The following is a 23,677-nucleotide window of genomic DNA, read 5'->3' on the forward strand; positions in this document are numbered from 1 at the left end:
AACTCTGCAAAACCAATACAGTAGAAAACGAGTAAATAGATATTCAGTAAAATGCAGTAACAAACACGTAACACCAATAAAACCAGTAGTCGACAGGTGGCTCTTCAGAGACCTCCTGAAGACCTGCAAAGACGGGGCCTGACGAACCCCTTATGAAAGCTGATTCCAAGATGCAGAACCACCACTGAAAAGGCTCTCTCCCTTGTACTTGCCAGCCTAAGCACCCTTGGTGGCAGGCAAGTGAAAAGGAGTTCTGCTGATAACTTCAGAGCAGTGGAGGCTGGTGTCTCCACTGTCAGTGGGGCTGTGAATCCACTCTGGGTTTCAGTCAGAACTCTAAAGGAGCTCTCCACGGTGCTGAGAGTTCTGACTGAAACCCAGAGCAGATTCACAGCCCCACTGACATCGGAGCCACCAGCCTCCACTGCTTCAGAGCATGTTCAGGCTGGTATGAGAGAAGACAAACCATATGAGGCTTTTAAAGGTTCAAACCAGCACTTGAAATTGGGCTCAGAAATGCACTGGCTGCCGGCGGAGAACTTGGAGAACCGCTGCCAGCACGTGCCAGCAATCTTGGGTTTAGGGAGAAGCACCCAGTTCCACTCCATGCGTTTTTGTAGAAAGAGGAATCCATTCATGCTGCTACACTGAAATGCCATAGTGGGTGGCTGAATCCGGGATAGTGTTCGTAATCTATGGCCATCACCTTGGCTTTACGTGAGACTGTCAGGTGGGGGCTGCCTGGAGCAGTCAGCCCTTGGTAGACCTCCGAGCACCTAACAGACCCAGGCAGCAGGATGGTTGATTTCAGCCTTGCCCAAGCTGGAGCCCTCCAGAGGAGTTGGACTGCAACTCCCATAATCCCCAGCCAGCACGGGCAATGGGAACTGACCTTGTAACGGGAAAGCCCTTGCTCGTCCATTGTTCACATTTGTGCTCTGGGAGTGATTGTCTTTATTCTTTCATTGCACGTGCTCTTGAATTTCCAAACATCTTTTCAGAAGAACTGCTTGATACAGACTTCAGAAGAGAATGTTCAGTTAACTATTCATTTAAAAGAAGCACATTGTATTATAAATAATTCTTTTTTATTATTATTTTTTTAAAAGAAAAAAGAAAAAACACAGCAACAACACAACAACAATACACATACACTAAAATATCTCGTAAGATTGTAAGATATCTACCTTTGGCTCCCCTTACACAACAAATGCTTATTATTATTATTCTCTAGTTCTTAGTTGTATATCATACATTGAGTTCACAGACATTATCTCCTTTCTCCTAATTTTAACAACAACAGAAAGAAGAGAACCATCTCAAAGTTCAAAATCCACATACATAGATATCATTTTCCTCTATTTCTTGTACAAATTCTATAAAAGATTTCCAGTCTAACATAAATTTAGTTGTTGACCCTTCTTTAATTATAATAGTAAGTTTTGCCATCTCTGCCAGCGCCATCATTTTCATGATTCCCTCTCTCACAGTTGGTATTGTTTCATTCTTCCACTTTTGTGCATACAATAACCTTGCGGCTGTTGTCACGTAGAGAAAGAGGATTCCCCCCTTCTCTTTTACATGTTTATCTGTTAGTCCCCATAAAAAAGTTTCTGACTTTAAAAAGGTAAAGGTGTCCCCAACCAGTCGTGTCCGACTCTAGGGTGCGGTGCTCATCCCCGTTTCTAAGCCGAAGAGCCAGCGCTGTCCGAAGACGCTTCCGTGGTCATGTGGCCGGCATAACTGAACACCGAAATGCACGGAACGCTGTTACCTTTCCCGCCGAGGCGGTACCTATTTATCTACTTGCAATTTCTTGCTTTCGAACTGCTAGGTTGGCAGAAGCTGGGACTGAAGACGGGAGCTCACTCCGTCACGCAGCACTCGGGTCTCAAACTGCTGACCTGCCGACCTTCCAGTCTGCAGTTCAGCGTCTTAACCACTAAGCCACCGCGGCCCCATAAAAAAGTTTCTGACTTTAGTTCTATAGTAGTCTTTAATATTCTTTGATGAGCTAAAGACTGTATTCATTTCCAATATAAATCTTGAGTGTAGCTGTCAGAACTCCCTGTGTACGCGCTCACTCTCTTACCTCTGGCGAATGTCTGAAATTACGGAGTTATACTAGTGAATGTTGTCACTGACCTCGATGACTATCCACACTTAAGATGCAATCCTATGTTTAGACAGCATGCTGACTGGGGCATGCTGGGAGTTTTTTCAGTCTAAATGTGCATAGGACTGTGGCCTTAATGGACTATCTTTGCAATTTTAGAAATTCACGAGGGCTGTGGGGGCTAGCAGCATTATTTCATGACTGTTCGTAGTTTTTGCAGTTTGAACATTCACTGAAAGATATACATGATATTTTTGGTAATCTTATCGTATTATTTTTGGTAATAAGACATTTTCTCAGATAGCAGGGGGTGGAAGGAACTAGGAGAGTAAAAACGCAGCAGCAAAAGGAAAAAATTGTACAGAATAAACAGCATCAGTAAAATATTTTGAAGATGTGAGAAACCATAAAATAGTTGTCAATTGTGCAGAGAAAATCTACATAGTTCTCATCTGTACAGACACCCTTGGGTTTGAAAGCCATACCAAAAGCTCTGTTCATAAAATCCCTTTAGGGCTTTATGCAGTTCCACTTCATACTTATCCCATATTTTTTCCTCTGCCACATAACCAATTTTCCACACATGTTTTATATGCTTTTTTATTGCAACAAGTGTCAGTAAACTTTGTCTTACAGCTATTCTCTGGTATGGAGGATTTGTTGGTGTGTGTGTTTTCTCCGAAATGATATCACAGTACCACTTTCTTCTAGGCTTGATAACAACAACAAAATACTCATTTTTTTCTTGTAAATATTTTTAAAGGTCAGGATAAATTTTATAGCTGCCATTAAACCTTATGCAAGCAACTTAACTTGTTTTTTTCTTCCAAAGTATTGCCCAGAAATATCTCAACAAAGATGAAACTTCCTTGAATAATGCTGGGGAGGGAGGAGTTGTGAATGCTATACATATTTATTTGTATAAGCCAATCTGAACATGTAAGGGTGCAGAGTCGTGCTGTGTCGAATCCTGCCCCCTATTTGGGGGGATTTTTTCTCTCCTGCAAAAGAGGCATAAGTTTAGGAGGTGGCTTAAGGATCTTCTTTCTATTTTTTTTGTTCGTTTTTACTTGAAAAATACCCCCAGCACGAAACCCTTTACAGACAGGCTTCTCCAGCCTGGCAGCACTTCCTGAACTCCCATGAGACCACGTGACCTTGCCCTGTCCTTTAGGCACTCAGGAAGAACTTCCGGGCTGCAGAAGCCTCTTTGCAAAGAGTCCCGGGCTGCTGCAAACAAAAACAATTGAGACTTTGGGAGCTTTAGAAAAAAAAATATATTTTGCTTACTCTGTGTTGTTGCAAGGAGGAAAAGAGCTTTTCTAAAGCTCTAAAAGCCCTTTTTACTCTTTCTTTGTAGAGAGGCTTCTGCAGCTTGGAAGCCAAGTACCAAAAATGCCAGTACATTTTAGTTTAAAGCTCTTACTGCCACTAAGTCAATCTCAGGAGAGGCATTTCAACCCTTTTATAATTGGGAAAAACTGCACAAAAGCCGGGAAACCACCAAACAACCAGTGGGTGGGGGAAATGGGTGGGGCCAGGGAAAAGGGGTGTGGCTTTCTGAGAACTCCAGAGGGCCAGAATGGGATCTTTGGAGGGCCATATTTGACCCCAAGCCTGAAGCTCTGCACCCCATATGTAAAGGCATGTGGTGAACCAGCTTCTACACCAAGGTATCTCAAGTTCCATGTCTAGCAAAATCATTTAATTTCAACAAATTTGCATAGGTGTGTCAGCTTCTATAAGCCAAACTAGATGCAACATAAGAACGTAAGAAGAGACCTGCTTGATCTAGTGCAGCATCATGTTTCCCACAATGGCCAACAAGATGCCAATGGGAAGCCCAGAATTAGGACCTGAGGACAACAACCTTTCCCATTGTTGTTCAGCACCAACTGGTATTCGGAGGCATACTGCCTGTGATCCTGGAGGCAACATATGGCCATCATGACTAATAGCCATTGACAGCCTTATCCATGAATGGGTCTGTTGTTGTTCAGTCGTTCAGTTGTGTCCAACTCTTCGTGACCCCATGGACCATAGCACGCCAGGCCTTCCTGTCCTATGAATGTGTCTAATCCCCCTTTAAAGCCATCTCAGTTGGCGACCTCCACCACATCTTGTGGCAGAGAATTTCATAGTTTAGCTAAGTGTTAACTAGTTTAACTAGGTGTACAAAATTATGCATGGTATGGAGAAAGTAGATAGGAGACATTTTTCTCCTTCTCTCAGAATACCGGGACCTGGGGTCATCCCATGAAGCTGACTGGTGGCAGTTTCCAGACAGATAAAAGGAAGGACTTCTTCACACAGCGCATAGTTAAACTCTGGAATTCGCTACCACAAGACATAGACATGGTCACCAATTTGGATGGCTTTAAAAGGGGCTTGGACAAATTCCTGAGGAGAAGGCTATCGATGGCTACTAGTCCTGATGGCTATGTGCTACCTCCAGCACCAGAGGCAGTATGCCTATGTGCACCAAGTGCTGGGGAACATGGGTGCATGTCCTGCTTGTGGGTTTCCCGTCGACAGCTGGTTGGCTGCAATTACGAGACAAAAGGAAAAACATCTCCCTGCCCACTTTCTCCACACCATGCATAATTCTATAACCCTACATCAAGTCTCCTTCCTTGCCTTTTTTTAAACTAAAAAGCCTCAAAAATTATAACTGTTCCTTATAGGGGAGCTGTTCTAGCCCCCAATTCATTTTGGGTTGCCGTTTTCTACACCTTTTCCAGCTCTACAATATCACAGGACCCTTCATTGGACCTTTGTTCTGGACAAAGGTTTGGAAAGGCATTTGGTGACATTTCAGGGGGCATGTGAAAGCCATTTGGCTTTTGGAAGGGGAATGTAGTACTCACTGGTATTTATGAAGTGTTCTGTGGCTTTTGTTGGTTTTTACTTTAGAAAGCCAAGCTGTGCATTCGACCGCACCCTGGCTGCCACATATTTTAAAATGCAGCCAGGCTGCTAATGTCCCAGGGGAGCGTGCTATGTGATGAGCAGCTGCCCCCATCTTTTTTCCATACTATGACCCCCCAAAAAGGCTGCATCTTCATGTAGCACCCTTCCCAGGGGCATTAGCAGCCTCATTCTGAAGCACATGGTACCTGGCTGCTGCCAAGCATGCACCTTGTCTTTTTAAAGTTGAAAAAGTTATAGGAATATCGCAGACCACCTCATAAATAATAGTCTGTGCTAACCCCACCTCCCAAGAGTCCCCCTTCCCCTCCCAAACATCTGCTCCTCCCTCCAATCTTTGGGAAGGTTTTCACTCCCCACCCCCCCCACTCCTGAAAGCACCAATATTCGCTTGGGCCAGAGGTTTAGCCCAGCCCTACAATATCCTTTGTATGAGATGTGGCAACCCAGAACTATACACAGTGTTCCAAGTCTGGTTGCAGCATAGCTTTGAATAAAGGCATCACAATATTGGGCTTTGTTTTGGTTTAAATGAAAGCTTGAGATGCTCGGGACTCCTGCTTTCGTGGCAAGCTCATTGTTGCACCATGTTACCATGAGCAGATAAATAACTCAGTCCACCAAGTGAAGGCTTGGCAAAGCAAACTTAACTTGGATATAAAAGGACGCAAAATGCTGAGCAGAACTGAACTTTTACATCCACGAAGCCCAAGTTAGGACGCAAACCTCTGTGGCTCCACCTGGCTGTTAGGCAACATTCCTTACCCTTTTGACCCCTGTTTGTACCCAGGGCTCTCTGCCAGGGAAGTTAATGAGCTCTACACCCTGGGTGAGCCCTGCTGTTATACCTTTAAAACTAACAACTAGTTAATCCTTAGGTGACCCTTCTTTCTTGGTGTGATCTCCTGCCATCGCTATTCCAACACACCCATCTTCATGTATGTAGGGTCTATTAATAAACTTGCCAGGGCTGTTGTACCCGCCAAACTTTGTTTCTACCAAACGAATGGCCTATTTCTGTCCTGTGAAAGATGAGAATCATCACAATTACTTGAACAGCATCCAAAGATTGGAAGTATATAAGAGTCTATCATGTGTGTGGAATAGCCTCCGCTGCATGCTGTGGGTGTGGCAGTGAGTGCATATGATCAGCTTTCCGCAGGCTGGGGACACCACCATGCTTTTCAAGTGACCTTTGCATGGCTGCCGTACGCCCAGCAGTCACAAGACTAAGCCGTGACTCAGTTACGGGAGGGGAGGCAATTGTAAGACTACTATAAGGCCACTTTCCATCATTATGGAATGATGGAAGCATACTCCCTGGAAATAAGAAGGACAAAGCCACAAGAAAATACGGGCAGAATCTGCTAAACTCCAGCAAAACCATATGGAGAAAGAGACGGCCTGCATAGTCTTACTCAGATCCTTGCTCCTTATGTATAGGCGTAGTGTTTTACTTTTCTCTAGGGGGTGCTTACTTGTGGTGTTATAAGGATCCGTTGTGTAGCTGTGATGATGTGGGACTCTCTGCCTCATTATCGACCTCAGCTTTTTGTGTTCACATTATATGGGTGCATCTTTTTGCTCGGTTTGTGCCCCTGCTCTCTCTTGGTTTCTTCCAAAGTGTGAGAGTACCCACCATTTTTATCTGAAATCAATGGCCGCTTCCATTCCTTTTCCCCTCTGAAATATCAGGCCCAAAGAGGTCACTCAATATCAAAGGCTAAATTGGAAAATGTAAACCCTAATGATTTCTCTATGGACACATGTCAAGTGAGTAACAGCACCAAGTATTGAACTTCTGTGTCTCATTCTATATGCACACATTTGTACTCCTCTTTTGGCCACTTCTTGGATATTGAATTTTCTCGTAACACCTTGTTTCCTCCCTGCCGCCCCCTGCCCACGGCCCCAATCCTTTTATTTCCAGTCTCTATCACAAATTGTAGGGAAAAATAGGACTCTGCGTGCTTGTTTAATTCTCTCTAAGATGTTTTGTTTCCCTTCCCTCCTCCAGACAAGCCATACACTTATCTGCTAGCCTTATTTTACAATCAACCCATCTGGGAGAAACGGTATGGTTGTACAAACACAGCTAGTTGGCTTTTTAGTTCTGTGTGTTAAAACATGGAACTGCTCCAGTCAATAAAAAGAGGGAGGTGAAAGTCCTGGTTTTAAAATCAAGCACTGAGTCTGCAGATTAGGAATACAGAACTCTACACACACCCCTCTGACTCCGTCTGTGGCTTCCTTTCTCACAGTCCCTCCCTCCCGTCACTTTTTGCATAGCTGTAGTCCCAGTGCTGCAAGTGGTCCTAGCAGAGAGAGAACAAGCGCTTAAGGAGAAGGGCTACAAGAAGATGAGTCATGAGCTGGGGGAGGATTCATCTTCTTTCACCTGTGCGCTTCTTTTGCTTTTAAAAGGGATACTCTCCCATGCACACGATTGGAGCGCTTTTGTGCTTAAAAATAATGCAACAGTCACTGTCAGCATCTGGTTTAGTTCTGTTTATTTATCTGGGGAGGCCATGCCACAGCTGGGGCACCACTGCCAGAAAGGCCCTCTCTGTAGCAACTACGTGCCACACCACGTTTGGCAGGGGCACCTGGAGAGGGTGCAAGCCCTAATAGCTGACTTGTTTAAAGCAGTTATTGTCCAACAGGTACCCAGTTTACTCTATAGCTCATGTTAGCTGAGTACCAATATAAATGCATATGATGCATTTGGTAGCATATCTAGCATTTGGTATATCTTTTTGCTAAATATGTATCTTGGCATTATTTATTAAATAATGGAAACCCTGGTTTTGTTTGACTTCTATGAAAATTGCAGAGGCTTTATTTCCCCTTTGCCTTTAGAGAATGGAGGGGGAGGGATATGTGTGACATTATAAGGAACGGGGTAGAAGAGCAAAACAAAAACAGGAAAACAGATGCTGTCTCATTTGTTTAGTTGCTGCCAAAATGAGATCCTATTCGCTAACAGCAAACTCATTCTCCAAGTGTGGATCCTTATGCGGCCAAAATGGCATCATCGACACATAAGAGAGAGGTATCAGCAGGCTTGGGCAACCCTAGGGTTTGCAGACATACAAACATCTTTCGTTAAAAAGACAGCCCAATGGGGACTGAGCATGCTCAGTGGGCATGGAATGCTGGCTGGCTGTTGGGAGGGAACGGAAAACTGGGAAGCAGGTGGAGTGAATGGAATATCTTGGAAGAGGACATGAGTGGCTGGAGAGACCTCTGAACAGAAGCACTCTATACTGCAACCTTTTGTTGCAAGTTCCACTGGTACTCTACTAATGTGAAACATTTAGGTATCATTCAGACATACCATGTATCCATTTCCATGGAAACACTGCTCTTCCATGACTCCGTGGCTGGAGGCTGATCCAAGAAGGTGAGTGCAATTCCAGTAGAAAGACCCACTTATTCGGGCCCACCCACATGGCTACAACATTCAGATGCTGTCTGCAGACACGATTGATGAAGGTGGTATTCCCACACTGCTGAGGACAGGGCACCTCCACTGATTTTCTCAATGAACAAATTAGAATAGATTCAATTTGACTGACCACCCAACAGTGTGGCATTAATCTGTTACGGACTATGGCTGGCAAAGTTAAATTATACTAAATGGAGATACTTAAAACATATTTCTTTGGTAGTATGTATCTTTTAAAGGCTAATGAGAAGAAAGTAATTTCTCAGTGGCGTACAATTTCCCTTTCAGTGAAAAATGACAGTAGCTATGAGCATGTACTTTTTTAAAAGGGTAGGGGAGAGGGCAATGTTACTTTAAAAGCAGAGTCTCAGCTTCAGCAGCTGGAACTTCCTCTAGATCAGCCCTAGGTGTTAGGCTACTTATTTATTTATTAGCAGTATTTCTGTACTGCTTCTCATTTGCACAAATTCCAAAGAAGTTTACAACAACACCATAAAACAATTGAACAATACAATAAATACACAATGGTACAAAATCAGAGATTGTTCAAGACAGCTCAGGGCTGGGGGAAAGCCAAATATTTTTTAAAAAATGCATTTTCAAAAACTGCCTAAAAGGTACCAGTATTGAGGTCTGCTATACAGTGTGTGGGGGGGGAGATAATTTCACAGGGCAGGAGCCACTGTCGAGAAGCCCGTCTCCATGTCACCGCCAAATGGAAATCTGTAGGCACAGATAACAGAATATCCCCTAAAGATTGTAGTGGCCTGGGAAGTTGGTCTAGGGCAACTTGGGCAACTTGTAGATAAGAACATAGGTAGCTGCTTATACTGAGTCCATTGGTCCATCTAGCCCAGTATTGGCTCTCCAGTGCTTCAGGCAGGATTCCCTCCTAGCCCTACCTGGAGATGCCAAGGATTGAACCTGGGACCTCCTGCATACAAAGCAGGTGCTCTACCACTGAGCTACAGCCCCTGCTCCAAGCTTGTATCTCTCCAGATGTTTTGGCCTACAAGTCCCCATCAGCTCTAGCCAGCATAGCCAATGCTGAGGGGTCATGGGAGTTGTAGGCCAAACAATCTGGAAGGCGACAAGTTGCCCACACCTGGTTAAGGAGACTCCCAGTTCTGTGTCCTAAGACTGTGCCTCTTTCCTTTTCCCTAAGCAGCTGTGGCCTTTACTTCTCCAGGCTTGGCTTCTAACAGTAGCACCACATTTTTCTTCAACAACTGAGAAGATCATCCTGCTGTTCCCTGGCAACCTCAAAGCCAGTTGATCTTTCCTGGTTCTGGCAAAAGTGCAAGCCAGGTTGTGTGCAAAGTTGCTCACTTTCCCTCGAAGAGTTATTGTCCACAACAAGTGCCTTAATGCACTCATAGCTTCCTGGTTTGGTCATGCACTTGTTCCGGAAAGGATGGGTAACCCCCACTTCTTGAAAAAGAAGCCCACATCTTAAGCAGAGTTAGAAACATGTCTCTATTTTGCTCTGTCATCTACAGTGCAATCCAATGCAGGTTTACTCAGGTATAAGTCCCCATATCCAGTGGGGCTTATTCCTTAATATGTATTTAGGATTGCAACCACAGGGTTGTACCCAATTGGAAGGAATCCATCAGCAAAAAAGAGGAGGGGTGATTTTCAGCAATTCTCACTCCCTCTGCAGCCCCCACATTTCGCCCTCCCAATCTGTTCTGGAGGGATGGGAGGCCCTTCAGGACAACATGGGAGGTGGTGCTCCTTCAGGTTGGGGGGGGGGGGCAAGAGCTGAGAATTGCCCCCTTCCCCATTCTGCTGATGGGTACCACCCTGAGACTGCAGTCCTAAATACACTTATTAGGGAGTAAGAGCCATTGAACACAGTGGGATCTATCTATAAACATACATAGGATTCTGCTGTTAATGTGGCAAGTTAAGCTGATGATCCTAGCCATGGTTATTTTTCTATATTACTTATTTTTTTTTAATACTTCCCCAACACCACCACTTTTTGACACACAGGGAAGCCGCAAAGCAACATTTCTTTTCACACTTCTGCCTTGGAAGCTAACGTAATAAAGTGTTTCTTCCCCCAAGTGCGGTGCAGTTTTGTATTGCTGAATTGGATGCATTTGTGGCTTTTGGGTCACTGTTTCCTCAGATTTAAAAATGAAGCGAACGGAATTCAGGGGACTGGAGATTTTCAAAATTATTATTTATCATAAATTCCGCCTAGGGATTTTATTAACCGCTTAGGGATTTTATTATATTTAGCAGTATATAAATATCACAAATAAATAGATAACCCCCTAAAACAAGTGGACGTTTTCTTTTGCTAAGTTGTCGAGGATGTTTAACGGAAAAGTGAAGCCACTTTGGTCTTCTCCAACCTGTCAACTGCGGTGAAATACCATCATATAAAGTAAGAGGAAAAGTTACTTTTTAAGACCTAAGGCCCAGGAAATATACAAGTGTGATGCGTAAGCAATAGCAATTGATGCGTGAAAGCATTTCATAGGGATTAATGACCAGTGGGGTGGAGCTGATGGCCCAAGTATAGCTCAGGGCAATTAAACTCAACTGATCATTAATCTCCAAGGTGTGTCTTGAGTTCAGCTCATCCTTGTTATTGCAAAATAAATATTGAGAGACGAGAGCTGAACACTTCAGAGTATCCTACTTGGGATCATTTAAGGTGATGAGGATGGTGCTGCTTCCCAGACTTTGCTGCTGGGATAATTGCACTAAACTTGTGTGTTTCCATGTTCCTGCCCGTTTTCCATAGCCTTCACCCATGCTTTTTTATGTTCAGATTGACAAACCATTAATCATGGGCAACATTTTGGAGAGTTTCAATTTTAAGATCTTTCGTGGTTGCACGTAAAGTACAGAATATACCAAAGCGTACGCGCACGCGCACACTCACTTAATTTTTGCGTTCTTTCTGAAATTTCTGGAGACAGCATCTCGATCAGGAATAGACAATTTGTGGCCCTCCAGATGTTTTGGCCTACAACTCCACTCATCCCTAACCATTGGCTATGTTGAATAAGGCTGATGGGAGTTATAGGCCAAAACATCTGGAGGGCCACAACTTGCCCACCCATGCTCTACGTCATTCAAGCACATGTGCAATATGAAGATTTCTGGACTTGATCTGTCCATCTAAATTATACAAAGCCAGTGCCCTTGAGTCGTAGAGCGCTAGATGCCGCCATACAGACATGGCAACTGGCAGTCTTAAGCAGCCCATGATGGTGTGGTATCATTTCAACTAAAATGTGTTCTACTCATAATTAGCATTTCCTACCACCGCCAACCTAGAGATGAAAAGTGCGGAGTGGGGAGGAAACAATTAGAAGTGTGGGGCAAAGTATATTTAAAGGCACTTCCTAACATTGCTAATTGCCACTATTATGAACACAGTGATTGGATCCAGTGTCTCCGTCTGCCCCCTCCCCTGAATTACACAGACAGGCCACTTAACAACAACCCCAGACAGGCCGCTTAACAAGATCAGCCTCGGACGGCCTTCTCTCTGTCCCATCAGCCAGGACAGCTAGACTGGTGAGGACAAGGGAGAGGGCCTTCTCTGTGGTGGCCCCCACTCTGTGGAACTCCCTCCCTAGGGAACTCTGCCATGCCCCCTCTTTAATGAGCTTCCGCCGTGCATTAAAAACATGATTGTTCAGGCAGGCATTTGGGGTGGGTTAGGGTATTTTTAGAAATATGATGTTTCTAATGTAGAATTTTATTGTTTAAAACTGTTTCCATTATTGTACATCGCCCAGAGTGGCTGGGTGACCAGCCAGATGGGCGATTAATACAATTAATTAATTAATTAATTAATTACCTCTCCCTATGCCTGATGTGACCGGTTCCATAATTGGCCCCCAATTATGGAATGATCTCCTTGATGAGGCCCACCCAGCACCAACATTGTTATCTTTTCAGTGCCAGGTCAAGACCTTTCTCCTCTCCCAGGCATTTGGAAGCATATGATGAGATTGGGCTTAAGGTTATGGTTGATTGTTTGAAGTTGTTTTAGATATATGTTGTCTTTGTGTATATTGTCTGTTCATGTGGGTTTTTATGTAAAAGACTTTTAACCTCTGTATACTGTATTTTTAATATTTTTAATCTTTGTAAGCTGCCCAGAGAACTTTGGCTACAGGGCAGTATAGAAATGTAAATAACAACAACAACGATAATATAGCTGCTAATAATTAGCTTAAAATAAAAGGGGTGGTTTGTCATTTTTTCTCCCTCTCTGAACTTCACCTAGGATTATGTGCAGTTGAACCTCATCTTTGATTTTGGCCTTGCTCATTGTTCATCAAACACCTCACTAGATCTGTTTTGGTTCGAGTCCAAGAGTGTACTCTAAAAGCTCATAACAATGAGAAAAGTCATGCCATGAATTTTAGGCCAAATGGGGTGATATACGTACTGTATAAGGTCAGCACATCAGATCCAGTAGATGCATCTTTCTTTATGGGTCACAGTGAGCTTTAGAACAAGCCAAAAAAAGAGGGAGAACTTTGGGATGTATTCAGGCAACAATTGTGGTTTTTTATATCAACTGTATGGGATGAATGTTTGCAAGTGCTTGTCTTACGAACATGATGTTAAAGAGAACACCTGGATTCCCGTTCACCTGGATCAGACAAATGTATGGAGGAGAAGGCTATCAATTGCTGGAGAACAACAGTGGCAGGAGGCTATTGTCCTCATGTCCTGCTTCTCTGCTTCCCATGGGCTACTATGGGAAATTGGACAGTGGATTAGATAGGCCTTGGGTCCGATCCAGCAGGCTCTTCTTAGGTGCATATGGTGCCATAGGCTTAATTACAGCAACGCCTTTTAGTCCTCATGGTTTTATGTCCTGTCTTTCATTTTATTTCTGCTGGATTCTAAGGCAGCCTCATGCCTTTACCTTGCTCATCTCTCAAAATGCAAATATTTTTGGAGTCTGGGTTATTTTTACATTGCATTATTCATAATACCTGCTTAGTAGCTTGAAATTAAAATTCCTTTTCCTACAGATTTTGTCCCTTTCTATTTGGCAAGCATTGATTTCCTTCCCACCCACACCCGTGTCTCTAATGGACCTTGAAATTACCGTGTCCTTTTCAGTTTCCCTCTCAGTGCACCATCTTCGCCTGTGTTACAGTAACTACAGTAGCTTTCCTAATTGTCTCTTATTTTGGTAAACAGTGCCCTGAACTAGATCAGCAGTGCAGTGCAGACATCTGCATGCTCTAAAGGATTCTCTACCCACTTTGATTTTCAAGATATGCTGTCAGTGTCTATCGGATTAAAGATCTGCCATCCTTTTCAGTATTTTAATGTATTTATTTTTTTGGCCTGCGTAGTTTCCAAATTACATGAAAAGAGGCCATTTGTAAACAACAAAGAAATTAGCACCATGGACTAGCTCCGCAGCTGATACAGATTAGCATAACTCAGGAGAAATGGCTGGAGCTAAGATGATTTACACTGCAGAACATCTGGTATTGTATCTCGTTAATTTGTCGGTAATCTAATTGTAACTTTATCCTCAAGCAACCTCTTACCTTCAGTCATGGACCTAAGTTCTACTGTAGGTTAAAAATCCAAAAATACAAGTCACATTCTGTAGGTTCACTACAAATAGACTGAAATGGTACACATTTTGCAAATGTCTCTTCAATTGAAGTAATCCATCTGTCAAATGTAATTTATTAGGCATGAACCCTGTTCAGCACTAGCAGAAGTGGTAACTGCTTATTTAAGGCAGTAACACACATGCTAGTTTACATGATTTGAAGCAAGTTTACACGATCGACAGAATTTCATGGTAAAGCTGAACTGAAGCACTTCAGGCTAGAGGTATATATTTGTGAGGAGCGGTGGTGGTTCCCCTTCACATAGAAAATTAGCATGTCAGGCATTCAGCTTAGCCATCCAGTTTTCTATGTGCAAGTCTCTCATCTCCCTGCACTCCCCCCCCCCCAAGGTGGGGAGGGGGGGCAGATGAGAGACTTGCCCATAGAAAAATGCTTCCTCACTAGGGCAGCATATAAACACCCAGTTGCCCATTTGCAGCCTGAAGTGGTATAGTCCGGAGAACGCTTCACCATGGTATTCTGCTAATTGTATAAACTGATGCTCAGTAGTGCTCTCTCCTAATCAGTGTTACCAGATGTGCGTGCAGTCTCGTTAGCGCACAAGAATGTAGCACCTCTGTATGATGACCTGGCCATGCTGGTTCTAACTGAAAAGAGAGGAAGGGAGTTCAGAACTGATGGGATTTTGGGAGGTAGGAAGTATCTGAAATGCAATTTCAGCAGGTAAAGGATCAGTGACAAATGTAGAAATCCCACCTAGCCACTGGAACCATTTCAGAGATTCTCTTTGGTCAAGCTGTGTGTATTCCACAATTCTGCACAAAGACTGTGCAAGCACAGATAATTTGGAATTGGGAACACAGCATCTGAGATTGAAAAAGCCAAGTTTCTAGTGCTCATGGCTGTGATTAATGCCTGGTAAAATCTCAGAAGATGAGGCGGGGGGCTCAGAAGAATTACCATGGTCTGAGAACACAACTTCTGGGCCTTATCATTCTCCGTGATTAGAAAAAGCAAAATAAATTACATTCCATGGTGCAGATTTGTTTTTTTATTGTTAATTCAAACTAAACAAAGCTTTGTTCTTAACAAACTTTGCTTTCAGGTTTGGACCTCATCTCTGCACCATGAAAATGAAAAACTTAGGTTTTAACATTAAAACCTAAGGCGCAATCCATGCTGGCTGGGGCATGCTGAGAATTGTAGGCCTTTTTCCTGTCAAAACATGCATAGGATTGCATCCTGAGTTTACTGCAGTAGTTCCCACAGTTTCTGGCCTGACTTTGGGCACATGGCATACTAGTCCCCCTGCTTTTAGTTCATGTATATGTGATGGGGAGAACAATCCTGTGCCCCCTAGACAGCATCTGGGGTACATAGGATTCTTCAGTTTCCTGGATACGCCATCCTCCCCCGTGTAGCCAGTATGGAGAGAACCACGCCGGCAACCTCTCAGCGCTTGGTAAACAGCACGGAGATGGGGGAAAGGGTGCGTTCCTTGGGGTGGGAAGGGGAGGAGGCTAGGACGGCTGGCTTATGCCTATTCGTATCGCCACCCCAGCCTTCTTCCCTCCCCTCCCCTCCCCTCCCCTCCCCCCAAAGCCTCCTCTAGATGGGTGAAATCTCCCGTCTAGCTAAAATGCAGAGTGGGAGGCATGAGGCACCTTCCGCTCTGCATAGGATACTCGTAAGCGAGTTTAGGGACTTACGAGTACCCAGCGTGCAACCCATAGGATTGTCCTCTTACTAAGGTATATGGAAATGAGAAGAAACGCCCTCACAGGAAATGAGTTGTGGTTCCATTGCACTAGCGGAAGGCATTAGTAATTCCTGTGGGACTTGCATTACTTGAGTGTTGAAGGCACCCTTTCCCAACCCAGTCTTGGACTACACCCAATGTGCAGGCTGGGTTTATTTTGTTTCTCAAACACCACCTGACATCAGAATAAAGTTAGCTCCTAAACTACCTAGTCATTTGGGCAAACTGCAAAGCCAAGTAATGAGGCCCGCATTACCTTGAATTTAAGAGTTTCTTTCGAAAGTCAGGCAATAGACGATGGAAGCATATAACTTGCTCAACACAGAGGGGCTCGTTGGAGATGGATAACAAGCTGGAGAACAGCAACTAATTCACAGGTTTAAAGAGGAATAAAGCAGCGTACATTTGCATATCATGTACATGAACGTGAGTCTGGATTTAAACCATTTTGCAGAATTCGTATCTTATTTGATGTTGAGGGATGTTAACCTCATTAACTCAATTGATCTCTGTCTGACTTGAAGTTAGAGAAGAAGCCTGCTGGTAAGAAAAGTTTTCCTGCTAAGCAAGTTGGCCTTTGTGTGAAGTAAGCAGCCCAGTGTTTATTTGATCTTATACAACAGTAATGCAAATAATGCTCACAAAAAGCAAAGATAGGCATGCTGGGCCAAGAGAAAAGAAATGCACTTTATTAGGACCAATCAAAATGCCACAAAGAAGTGTGCAAGCTTTCAAGTTCTCATCGGGCTAGGTGGTACAAAAAGCAGGGGGTGGGGGGTGGAAACAAAGAAGTATACAAATTAGGCCAGATGAGGTCTAATAGAGTTCACAGACTCAATGAAGAAGTCACTGGTAGGTGTTTCAGGTTTCAGATTACACCAGGCATTGTGGGACAAAGAAGCAATGTCTGACCCGCATTTCTGAAAACATAAAAGGCCAGCTGTAACTCAGATCTGTCTCTTGGCTTGGGCGAAACACACAGGGTCCTTGGTAGGCAGAGAGCAGAATAGAAAAGAAAATGTATTTATTTATTTATTTTCATTTATATACTGCCTTATCTGCTAAAAAGCCATCAAGGCGGTGTACAACAACTTAAAACAATTAAAACCCACAACAATAGAAACAAGAACATTAACACAGTTAAAACTACACATTTTCAAAGGCAAAATTAAAAAAAGATGTATCTTTATGCAAACCTGCCGACTGGCTAACATAGGTCCGAGATTACAAAATCGGACTCAAAGAGTGCTTATCAATGGGATCTTCTCAAACTGGGGAGAGGTAACAAGCGGGGTACCACAGGGCTTAGTCCTGGGCCCAGTGCTCTTCAAGATTTTTATTAATGACTTGGAGGAGGAGGTGCAGGGAATGCTGATAAAATTTGCAGATGACACAAAATTGGGTGGGATAGTTAATACCCTGGAAGACAGAAACAAAATTCAAAGTGATCTGGATAGACTGGAGCGCTGGGCAGAAAACAACAGAATGACATTTAATAGGGATAAATGCCAAGTTCTGCACCTACGAAAAAGAAACCAAATGCACAGTTACAAGATGGGGGATACGTGGCTCAACAACACTACAAGCAAGAAGGATCTTGGCATTGTTGTAAATCACAAGCTGAATATGAGCCAACAATGTGATGTGGCTGCAAAAAAGGCCAATGGTCTTTTGGGCTGCATTCATAGAAGCATAGCTTCCAAATCCCAGGAAGTACTAGTTCTCCTCTACTCAGCACTGGTTAGGCCTCATCTGGAGTACTGTGTCCAGTTCTGGGCACCGCACTTTAAGAAGGGTGCAGACAAATTGGAGATGGTTCAGAGGAGGGCAACAAAGATGATCAGGGAACTGAAAACAAAGCCCTATGAGGAAAGACTGAAAGAACTGGGCATGTTTAGCCTTGAGAAGAGAAGACTGAGGAAAGATACGATAGCCCTCTCCAAGTACTTGAAAGGTTGTCACAGAGAGGAAGGCCAGGATCTCTTCTTGATCATCCCAGAATGCAGGACACGGAATCATGGGCTCAAGTTACAGGAAGCCAGATTCCGGCTGAACATCAGGAGAAACTTCCTGACTGTTAGAGCAATAAGACAATGGAACCAATTCCCTAGGGAGGTGGTGGGCTCTCCCCCACTGGAGGCATTCAAGATGAGGCTAGACAGCCTCCTGTCAGGGATGCTCTGACTTGGATTCCTGCAGTGAGACGGGGGTTGGACTCGATGGTCTTGTAGGCCCCTTCCAACCCTACTATTCTATGAGTCTCTGATTAGTTCAAATATTTTACCCTGTGTGTCTTTAAAATCATAAAGGTGCTTTCCTGCTCTTCTTTTGGCTGGACCAACTGAGGTATTGTCAGGTTCTCCGCTCAATAAGGAATGAGGCTGGAGGTCAAAGTTGGGTTAACACAAATCCTTTATTCATCCATGAAGGTTGGCCTCCAACAAAGGGGAAACAACAACCTTCCTTCCAGAACAACACATTCATATACCTGAGGAAAAAACCAGCCCGAGGACCAATCACAGTATATCGCCATATATGGCATCTAATATCCACTATTCACAGCAGTTTCTTAATCATATGATTATTCCAAATTAGGACTGCTTTATTTGTAAAGCTTTTGCAGACTCAACAATTAGCAAAGTTAGAAAGCAACACTTGGCAAAGTGAGCGAATATGTTCCAGGAAACGTCTGGCACATTATGGAAGCATTCCAAGTTTCTTTTCTTAGGTTCCCCTTTTCTTAAGTCCCATTGCTAGGGTGCGTCTGACCCTTGTTCTTAGTTATAGCAGACAAGCTAAAAATGATCTTTAGCAAAATAAAGATGATTCTAATCAGTCGCCCTTTTGATGCTTCTATACTAAAGGAAGCATCACACTTCGATCTGGCCTAGCTTATTTGCTTCTTCTTCAGTTAAGATATTACTCCCATCTCCCTCCGTCCCTTCAATAACATGCATTTCTTCATATTTAACCTGTAATTCTGCATAGTCAGGTTCCTTTTCTATAGCTACCATACTGAGGTATTCGCGTTCAGGGGTTATCTGCATCTTTCTTGCTTTCTGGCAGAGACAGAAGGATACTTTCTATACTAGGATTGCCAAGACAATCAACAGAGTAATTCTTAGTATACCTATTAAGATTTTGGCCAGCAGATGTTTCAGTGCTATTCTAATATTTGGGAGAAGGTCATCTAGCCAATCAAACCATCCTCCCACTTGGTCAGTATTTACTTGGGGTAAAGCTTGTACAGCCTCTTTTATTTTTGCCAAATCTGTTTCTATTTTACTGTCATGATTGACATAGAAACAGCAAGATTGGTTAATTACAGCACATACTCCTCTTTGCCAAGCCAACATCATGTCTAGAGCCATTCTATTTTGTAAGACCACATCACTTTAGTTTTATTTCAACTTTCAGCTCTCCAATAGCATCTATTTCTATGGATACATTCAGAAAGGCTTGTTCTAAATCATATATTCTCCAAGCTGGAAAGAACATATATGTAAAGGTGTAAAACCTTGATTTTCGTTTTAACAGAGAATTTTCTATTGTGGCAGTATCTGGCTTGCCTTGGACCTTATGGGCAAAGCTTCCTAAATTAGTAATGCTTCAGAAGTCCATTGTTTATGTACTGTAGAATGAGGCATTACATAAGCAAGGGTACACCTTCCCCACCAATAAGGAGGAAGGGCTTTGTACACTTTTGTCCCACATTGAAAATAAAGGCCTTTCTTATGTGATAAGTGAAATACAGACACAAGAAAAATAATATAAAACAACTCAAAATATCTGGAAGTTGTATTTTATAACATCTAGGGGTTTGGCTTTTGGTTTTTTTAGGACCACTTTAAAAGGTAGTGTTTCTGGGCATTCAAGTTCAAAAATATTTATTATTCAGCTAGATATCCTTCGAGACTACATTGTCAAAACTTCACTCAGCAGGTGTACTTCAAGAAATGTTCAGTTTCAGGACTTCTGGAATTGGCTCTGCTTTCCACTGGCTGGAGGAATCCCTCTTTACATGGGAAATATGTATCCACGTAGGCCTCCTGGCAACTCCAACAGCTGTATGTGAAGTGGCCAAGATTTGGCATGGACCTTCCCACTGGGGCTGGAGACACGTCTTTCGTCTGTGGCTCTTTATCCACACCCAGTCACCAGCACGAATCTCGTGGCATGGCTCTTCAGGCGGCTCACCCCACAACTTCTGGGTCTGTTGGTGGAAGCTTGACAGTGCTTTAGTGAGAGCTTTTACATATCCCACCTGCAGGTCCATTAGTTTCCTCAGTGCTGGGGCTGCTTAGCACATGTAACCCTGTTGGCATGGGCCTGCCAAAGAAAATTTCAAAAGGGGTGGGACCTGTTCATTGATTTGGAGTGTTTCAAACCTTTCTTAAGGCCAGAGGCAATGCTTGAGGCCATTTTAGGCCTGTGGACTGTCCAATTTTTGCTAAGATGTTTTTCAGAGTGTTCATCTGACCTCTGCTTGCTTGCCTGGACTTTGGACCAATCTGCAGTTACTGGAAACACTTCACAGACTGCATTCAGTAAACCCTCTTGGTCATTTCGGAGTGCTTGCAGTTGCAACTCAGTCTGGGGCAGCTGTGGAAGCGGGTCTGGCCATCTAGCTCCATGATGTGCAGGCTGGTCTCCGGTCCCTCGTCTGGCTTGCTGGAAGATGAGGGTGGCCTCATGAGCCTGCAAGGCTGCTCTCAGAAACAGCGCAATATCTTGGTTGGGAGGCACAGGGCTCTTCAGGAGGAAACCATGAGGCATCTAGAAGGGCTGTTGCTTTTCGATTATGCTCTGTCTTCGGATCTATCAGTTGTAAAACAGCTTTTGTCCCCCCACCCCCACCCCAGTTCTTCAGCAAGACCTCTTACAGCCCGCCCTTTTTTCTGGTTTTCTCCCAAAGATGGGTTTTAAGCTCTGGGAGAGTCAGCTTCTCAAGCTTGCCAGCTGAAGCAATAAGGAATAGATGAGGGCGGGAGGGAGGGAGGGCAGGGGATAGTGCACCCAGCGAACAGGGTGAAAAATCAGGGGGAGAAACTTCCAAGGTTGAACTGAGAGAGTGAGCAACAGGACATGCGTTGGGGGCGGGGGGTTGTATGAGCTTTTCTCATAGGAACGTGCTCTACTTGAGAAGGTACAGGAGGAGGAGGAGGAGGAACAGAAGAATAAACAGAAGGAGACCATGGATCAAGGAGATCTTCAGGCTCAGGGGGACAACTAGGCAGAGAGGGATACTGAGGAACATATGGGGAAACAGACTCTTTAAGTGTTTGGTGGCATTTCTGGACTATTCCTTTTTGAAAACTTTCAGTCATGCCTTCACCTGTTGTTCTAACTTCTGAACTTTTTCAGACTGACTGGCGATGTGGCTGTCTAATTTTTGTTTGTCAGTAACATCTCTCCACAAATACCAATAATCTATTTGCCTAGGCTTGGGGTCCTCTAAGAACCCTTTTAAATAATTCAATTTTGCTAAATCAAAAGAACCTACTTCAGGCCATTGCTATGCTGGCTTTTCATATGTAAACCCATTCCAAACATCCCGAGAAAAAACATTAGTTTTATGGACTGTCCAGCTGTGAAGTATGAATTTCAATTTACCCAGGACCACTCAGTTGATCAGGCTGAGAGGTTTGGGACCTTATGAGGTGGAGAAGAATACCCACACAACCAATGTAGATGAAAGAAAAGGAGATTTATTGAAATATAAGAAATAAGCAAAAGTAGACCCTCCCCAGAGAGTTGCACGCTCTCTGAGGCTGAAGAGGTTACACACCCCTTAGGCATAAATTTAATTACAAAGAAATCTCAGAGAGTTTCAGGCTCTCTGAAGCTCAAGACTGAAGAGGTTACACGCCTCTTAGATACAAACTTAATTATAAATAATTTACAAAGAGTTTCAGGCCCTCTGAAGCTCAAGCACATACAAACGATCCAGATGCAACCACACCCCTCCTGAACAATGGCAGATTCAGAGGTTTTATACTCTTTCCCTCTTTGGGGCTCATGAGATCAAAGAGGGGTTCAGTCTGTTCTTTGCTGATAATACATCATGTTCCCAATTCCAGGATTGACATTTGTTGTAGACAGCCTGGCACCTGCTTCCGACTCTCCAACATCTCCATGATCATAAAGTGCCGTCCTTGTTATCAGAACATCTGCAGATACCCCTCTTTTATTGGCCCATGTCCATCTTCTGTAACTGATACTTTGGCAATTTTCAGCACATACCAGAGCACCCTCATCTGGCCCTCCTGCAATAAAACCATTCGTTCTCCATTCACACCTCCCCTTCCTGATCTGGGCTATTCACATGACATGGACTGGTTTGGAATGTGGACCTTTTCACATTTCATATGCCTTGGGTCACAAATTACATCTCAGGATGTTTACGATTCAGACTTGTATTCAGGGTCAAACTTTGCATTCTATTTCTTTTCACACCACATTTGTTACATTGCAGAAGAAAACAAGAGTACATTTTGGCGCCTGAAGTCTACAAGATTAACTACTGCGAGCAAGGGGGGGAAGTTATAGTGGGAAGCAATTTTCATTGACAAAAATCAAGGAAAAGTGGATTTAAGAAATGAGAGGAATTAAATATTTAAGGGAAATATGTGGATATGAGGAGACATTAAAAATATAACTTGAAGAAAAATAGAAAAAATAAAATCACACTGTGTCACAGCCAGCAATTTTCCTGGCTGACTATAAATCTTTGTCGTTTGTGCCAGTGGAGAACCGGGTGGCCATCTCTTTGACTGCAAAGCCTCCATGGTGGAGTTCCAGCCAAGTTCTCCACAGCTGACAACTCAACTGAGCTATCAGGCTAGGACTGTCAGAGAGAAGAACGCACACCCACCTGGCTTCTACACAAACAACCACTCCACTGGTTTAGGAGCCTGTTCTCGAAGGGAACTGTTTCCTAGGTCAGTCTCTTTCAACCCGGGCGTCAGCCCACACACCGCAAGTCACAGCCTTGTGGGGCTCGCCACGGCAGTGTTTCGTATTCCAGGCACTCAAACACAGTCATTCACACACATGCTCGAAAGCCAAAAACCGGACAACAGTATAGTCAACCCCAGATCCTGAATGTGTATAACTCAGCCATTTGCCAAATATTATTTTAAGGGGAAATGACTCCTACCACCTGCTGTAGTCCATGCTACACACGGGGTGCTGAAGTGCCAGGAGATTTTCTAAAAAGGATCTCTTACCTCTAGATGACATGTGCGCTGTCTGGCGTTCAAAAACCCTGCTTGCAGGCAGGCTTATCAGTATCTCCCCCCCGCCCCTGCAATAGGCAATGAAATGGAAGCCGCTTCACCCTTTCTGAAGGCCACGAAAGTGGGGACCAACCATAGTTCTTGAGGGAGCGCATTCCACAGTTTGGGGGCAACTCAAGAGAAAACCCTTTCACGCATACCTGACAAACAGGCCTCTGCAGGTAATGGCACCCTGAAAAGCCTCTCTTGCAGATCTTAGTACTTGGGCAGGTTCATAGCGAGCAAGGCAGTCCCTTAGATAGTCCGGTCCTAAGCTCTCTAGGGCTTCAAAGGTTAAAACCAACTGCTTGAATTGCACCCAGAAAGCAATAGGCAAGCAGTGCAGGTATTTCAGGACAAATATGGTCCCGATACTGTGCACCTGTTAGCAGCCTAGCTGCCATATATTGCCCATATTGAAGCTTTGAACACTCTTGGGGGTAGTCCCAGGTAAAGCGCATTGCAGTAGTCTAGGTGTGGATAACTACAAAGTCAGACCGATTCAGGAAGGGTTGTAGCTGGCGCACCAAGCTTACTTTGTGGGAACTCATTCCTTGTTGCCAC

General features: G+C 43.8%; 1 protein-coding gene and 1 non-coding gene across 10 annotated transcripts in view; one reads left to right on the forward strand and one right to left on the reverse strand.

Annotated features, from left to right (window-relative positions):
• SUCLG2 (succinate-CoA ligase GDP-forming subunit beta) overlaps positions 1 to 23,677 on the forward strand; it is a 293,645-nt gene that overhangs the window by 205,563 nt on the left and 64,405 nt on the right. The gene's annotated exons all lie outside the window — the stretch shown is intronic.
• Positions 9,396 to 9,467, reverse strand: TRNAT-UGU (transfer RNA threonine (anticodon UGU)). The gene has a single exon. It is a non-coding gene; the product is annotated as a tRNA-Thr (tRNA).

Source organism: Heloderma suspectum, chromosome 2, assembly GCF_057233095.1.
Source record: "Heloderma suspectum isolate Gila_16-S chromosome 2, 16-S_ref, whole genome shotgun sequence".
In the NCBI taxonomy this organism is placed as follows: domain Eukaryota; kingdom Metazoa; phylum Chordata; class Lepidosauria; order Squamata; family Helodermatidae; genus Heloderma; species Heloderma suspectum.